Source organism: Chroicocephalus ridibundus, chromosome 2, assembly GCF_963924245.1.
Source record: "Chroicocephalus ridibundus chromosome 2, bChrRid1.1, whole genome shotgun sequence".
NCBI lineage: Eukaryota > Metazoa > Chordata > Aves > Charadriiformes > Laridae > Chroicocephalus > Chroicocephalus ridibundus.
The window spans coordinates 36,825,837-36,832,165 of NC_086285.1; positions in this window are offsets into that span (position 1 = coordinate 36,825,837).

Here is a 6,329-nt window from a genome sequence, read left to right on the forward strand (position 1 = left end):
TTTAGTACACCCAGAGTTCTATTAACTCATATGGCTGCTGGAGGTTGATCTAGATCCAAATCACCTCACAAATGAAGCCATCTATCTGTAGATCTTCACTCAACGGGAGCAGTGTTTACTTCTTTATTCCTTACTTGATGCGCACAGCATTGTGTATTATATGGGTAGCATGAACGGCAGATAAATCTAGGTTTTGGTTTTGACATGCAATGGTATTGCTAATAAAAGAAAAATGTTTCAGACGACTTTTGTATAAATCATGGTTATTTCTGTAGAAGATTAAACAATAGCTTGGTCCCTCAGGACATTCATGAACAGATGAAACATTAACCACTGGGTCTTAAAAGTTTTATATATCTGCAGTACATTCCTGCAACAGAGAAATAAAAAACCATGATTTATAAGTCAACAGTCCATGGAGGAACAGTGACTTTTGCAGAGGCAGGGCTGCGCACTAGGTCGGGCTGGTACATTTTGCCTATGGAAATGCGGGATAGTCTCAGATGAGTTGCATTTGTGCAGTGAGTTGCAGCTCGTTGTGCATGAGGGGTAATTTCTATGGTAAATAAGTGAGTTATTTGGTTGCGTGCAATAGCTGTGTCTCTGGACTTGCAGGATCCAGGTTTCCAGACAAGCGGTGAATGCAGTGAAAATGCAAGGAAAGCCATTTCCCATAAACTTTTAATGCAGAAATTTTAATGCAGATATAATGTGGGGTGTCCTCTATAATACAGGCTACCTGGCAGCTCTAGAATTGGGTCGGGTCAAGGCCTGCCTTGGACACATAGCAGAAAATTTCTGCATTGGCCAGGAGAAGGCCAAATGATCACCTTGGGCTCAAAGGCAATGTCCACACAGCAGGGTGGAGAGCAGGTCTGAGGGAGGTTTGATGCCACTGCACATCATGGCACGAGATTTTCATCCTCCCCAATGACTGCACTTTCAGCCAATTGTGTATTGAAGGGTAGGTGAGATTACATGGGGTTGATCGCTTCCTAATCTGGGTGGTATGGACAATTTAGCCACCTCCGCTTGCCTTGCCTTCTGACTGCACGTCGCTTGAACTCATTTCAGACAACACAGGTTTTTGCAGCAACGTGTGGTAATGCCTACTTTGGGCATCCACCTGCTCCAGTGTGGGGTCCTCCACAGGCTGCAGGGGGATATCTACTCCACCATGGACCTCCATGGACTGCAGGGGGACAGCCTGCCTCACCATGGTCTTCACCAGGGGCTGCAGGAGAATCTCTGCTCCAGAACCTGGAGCACCTCCTCCCCCTCCTTCTTCACTGACCTCGGTGTCTGCAGAGTTCTTTCTTTCACACATTCTCATTACTCTCTTACACTGCAGTTGCCCAGTTGGTTGGGGTTTTTTTCACCCCTTCTTAAATATGTTCTCACAGAGGTGCTACCATCTTCCCTGATGTGCTTGGCCTTGGCCAGCAGTGGGTCCATCTTGGAGCTGGCGGGCACTGGCTCTATTGGATGTGGGGGAAGCTTCTTGCAGCTTCTCACAGAAGCCACCCCTGTAGCCCCCCTGCTACCAAAACCTTGCCATGCAAACCCCAAACACCACCAAACGCCCATTGCTTATCATAGAATGACAGAATGGTTCGGGTTGGAAGGGACCTTCAAGATCATCTAGTTCCAACCCCCTGCCCTGGGCAGGGACACCTCCCACTAGACCAGGCTGCTCAAAGCCCCATCCACCCTGGCCTTGAACACTTCCAGGGATGGGGCATCCACAGCTTCTCTGGGCAACCTGTTCCAGTGCCTCACCACCCTCAAAGGAAAGAATTTCTTCCTAATATCTCATCTAAATCTACCCTCTGTCAGTCTGAAGCCATTACCCCTCGTCCTGTCACTACGTGCCCCCGTACAAAGTCCCACCCCACCTTTCCTGCAGGCCCCTGCAGACACTGGAAGGTCCCCGCGGAGCGCTGGCGGGCGGGCAGCAGGGGGCGCTGCTCTGCCGCGCAGTGGCGGCGGGCGGGCAGCAGGGGGCGCTGTGCGACCGCGCACCGCGCAGCCGCTGACGCAATCGGTGACGGCGGGTTCCTCTGCCCGGCCCCGCCCGCCCCGTGAGCGCGGGCTGTGGGCGTGCGTCCTGTTAATGACTGTAATTAGCAAGAAGTGTGTGTGTGCGTGTGCGTGTGTGCGTGTGCGTGTGTGTGTGTGTGCGCGCGCCAATACCCATTTGTGCCGATAGGTGTGTGTGCCTATAGATGCGTGTGCCTATAGATGCCCGTACTGGTACGTGTGTGTGCCTATAGGTGCATGTGCTTATAGGTGTGTGTGCCAATACACATGTGTGCTGGTAGGTGTGTGTGCCTATAGATGTGTGTGCATATAGGTGTGTGTGCCAATACGTGTGTGTGCCTGTAGGCGTGTGTGACAATATATGTGTACACCTATAGGCGTGTGAGCCTATAGATGCATGTGCAGATACGTGTGTATGCCTATAGGGGGGTGTGTGTATAGGTGTGTGTGCCAATACATGCGTGTGCATATAGGTGTGTGTGCCAATACGTGTGTGTGCTTATAGGTGCGTGTGCCGATATGTGTGTGCACCTATAGGTGTGTGTGCCTATAGGTGCATGTGCCTATAGATGTGTGTGCCTATAGCTGCATGTGCGGATATGTGTGTATGCCTATAGGTGCATGTGTGTACAGGTGTGTGTGCCTATACATGTGTGTGCCTATACATGTGTGTGCCTATAGGTACGCCTGCCAATATGTGTGTGCACCTATAGATGCATGTGCATATAGGTGTATGTGCTGATACGTGTGTGTGCCTATAGGCGCGTGTGCTGATATGTGTGTGCATGTATAGGTGCATGTGCCTATAGGTGTGTGTGCCTATAGCTGTGTGCCTATAGCTGTGTGTGCCAATGCGTGTGTGTGGCTATAGGTGCGTGCCTATAGGTGTGTGTGCACCTATAGGTGCGTATGCCTATTGGCGTGTGTGCCAATACACGTGTGTGCCTATAGGTATGTATTCATATAGGTGTGTGTGCCTATAGGTGTGTGTGCACCTATAGGTGCGTATGCCGATGCTTGTGAGTACCTACACGCTGCCTGTGTATAGGTGTAGCCATATACATGCACATACCTCTGCATCCCGGTATCTCTGCTGACACGATTCCCACTCCTTCCCCACGGCAGAATTAAAGGTGCAAAACGCCCGTTGGTGCTGCCCAGACCCACTGGGCGCCCCCAAAGCAGCAGGAGGGGTGGCGGGGGGCGGGAGGGAGATCGAGGTCAAACAGTCTTTGTGCAAAAATAGAAGTACAAATTAAATACACACATTTAAAACCCAGTCCTGGCTCGATACAGTAAGACTTCAAGATGTAATCGAATTGATTTGAAAGGCTGAGGTCCAAGCCTTAGGAACACAGACTATGTGCCATAATTGCACAGAGCCTATTTATTTTAGCTCACAAGATCGGCTAGAAATCCAGAACTGCTTTTAAAAATACCCAGCAATTGCAATTATTCAGCTGTGTGTGCTTCCCCCGACTTGCCGTGGTCTTTCTAAGATGCCTCTTTTAGGCTTTGTGAAATCAAGATGCTCGCAATCATAAGATGCTGTCACTTACACATTGCTTAAGTCCAGTCATTTATAAACCAATAATAATTTATAATTAATTAAACGCCAAGGCCTGGCTGACCCGTTTCTATTCCATACCCAGTGATATTGATCTGTGTGCCTCTCAGAGTGAGAGTTAAATAACTTTATTCCTGCGCTGCTGGCTGATTGATAACAGAAGGCTACAGCCAGTGTTTTTTGTTTGCACAATACAGCATTGTTCAGGAACATCATAATTTAGCGATACTGCGAGGTTAGAGCACTTACAGCTTATTGTCTCGCTGGGCAATCATCTCAAGTTTGGCCTGGAATATTTGTGGGCTTTTGTTTTTTTAATAAAGGCACAAATTAATTTGAAATCCAAATTTTTCCAGGGTATGGAGCAAAGCCTGCTCTCAGCTACAGGCAGGCAACCAGTGCCAGGCAGGCAATGATGCTGTTTCAGATTTACTCCAATATAAAGCAAAGATTTGGCCTTATAAAGAAGCCTTTTAAAATGACGCATGCATTTTGTGCATTTGCTGCACAGCCATCACAGAGCTAGACGTTGCGTCGGTAACGTGACCGCTAAAGAAAAGTAGCTGTTTTCTTGTTTCAGGGCTTACCACTATCAGCAGACTCAGAGGACGGAACCCAGAAACTTGAAGCACAGCCCAGTGCAGATAAAAAACCTTTTGTTTTACCTTTAATCTTAATTAAAAAAAAAACAATTCTCATTCTGATACAGAAAGAAAGTTTTATGTGATGGTGTACATTCACATAAATAGGTTTTGAGGTTTTGAGGCCAGCAGGCCAAGGAATCGGCATGTAACCTGCGCCAGGCTTTCTCCAAGTCCTGTGGGCGTTGGGAAGGTGGTTTGGGTTACGCCTGCTCAGGTCCTTCTGGGCTGGAGAAGAACAATGAGGGGGTAGGAAGGCAAAGGTCCGAACCAAACCTTTAGCTCTGCCGCAGAGCTGGTGGAGTTGACAAAGCTGCACAGCGACCCCGAGGAATGCAAAATACACAGAAAAAACATGACAGTTGTTTGTTTTCATGCTGACAAATTCCTCAAGTGAAGGCTGGAAACTTGCCAACTGCCGGACTAGCTGCCCGAGCGCAGCGAGCCAAGCATTAACCCCGCGCTCCTTGGCACGGGGTTACAGTGAGCACTTTGCTCTTCCTCATCACTGGAAATACTGAACGGCTGCCCGGAGGCAGCCATGGCTGGGTGACAGTGCTGCCGTCACGCTCACGGCCACGGCCAGCATCACTCAGTGCTCCCTGCCCGCCTACTCGACAGCCGAAGGAGCAGCCCATCCAGAAACTTAATAAATAAACCTTTGGAGCTTCCACCCCTCGCTGCCTGCCAAGACCGGGGTTTGGCACGCTTCGGTTGCAGCTCGGCAGGAGTATTTTTAAGCTGCTTCACCTTTCTGCAGTCAAACGCTCTCTGCTCTTGTTAGTGTGTCCAGAGCTCCTTCCTCACCTCTGGAGCATCACGGCTGCTGTCAGGCCTCGGCCCCTGGGAAGGAGACCTGGGAACAACAGTCCACTGTTTACATGTGGGAAATCATCACCAAGAGATGTCTCCTGCATTTTCCTTTCCAGAGGAGCCAGAGATGTGTTATTAGCAGACCAGAGAGGGTTTGTGCCTGGAGAGGGGCACACCATGTCGGCCCCTGGAGACTGGCATTGCTCTTCATCCCAGCTTTGTCATGTGTGATTCGAAACAGTGAAGATGGAGCCTAGAAACATCTGAATCCTCTTTGCTTTTATAAAAATACAACGAAGGCTCAGCTGGCTGTCTTTGAAGGGCATGGAAATCCCCCTCTGTTAAACTCTTCCTTTCACTTCATTCCTTGCAAAAGAAGTGGTGGATGTCCCATCACTGGAAGTGTTCAAGGTCAGGTTGGACGGGTCTTTGAGCGACCTGATCTAGTGAAAGATGTCCCTTCCCACAGCAGGGCGGGTTGGACTAGGTGATCTTTAAAGGTCCGTTCTGAACCAAAGCATTCTCTGATTCTATGAAAAGCATTTCACACGGACCCATTGCGTTTTTCACTGGCTTAATGTTCCAGGGCGCTATCGCCCCTTGGGGCACCCTTCAAGATATTTTGCATAATAATAAGAAGGGCAGCACCCTAACACATGATTCCCACCTCCACGGATAGAAAGGCTTCTCTGTCAGGGGCTGGAAGGTTACATTAAACCTAACTCAGCGACTTCCCAGATTTCCTCTTGCCGTGAGAACAATGTCGAGAAAAATCTGTCGGTGAACTACGCTGAATGTATTTCTCAACAGCATCCTGACAGTATCAGGAATAACCAAGGAAGCAATTCTATTCCTGCACCGATGTCATCCCTCTCCATGTCTGCTGGGACTGTCCAGGTGCTCCATTTTGATTATTTTTTTTTTGGGTAGAGGCTGCTGATCTACAAGAAACTACACCAAAACAAGTTAATTCATTTTGGAGAGGTCATTGAAGAGTCTGGTGATCAAGCAGTAACGGGTCAAGTGCTACAGTGCTGTCATCTTCATCGGTTGCCATTACTGTTTTCTGTACACCGTGAATGGTATCTTTTCTCTTAAAAGTAACATTTTTGCTATAGGAAGAGGGCCCACAAGGTGGCTCAGGTGGAAAAGAAATGCAGAGCTTGTGATCTTTGGCTAGCACATATAAGTCAGTGTGATAGGAAAGGGCTGCTCTGAAACAGCTACTTGAGGCTGTTCCAAGAGATCTGTTGATTTTAATTCAGCAA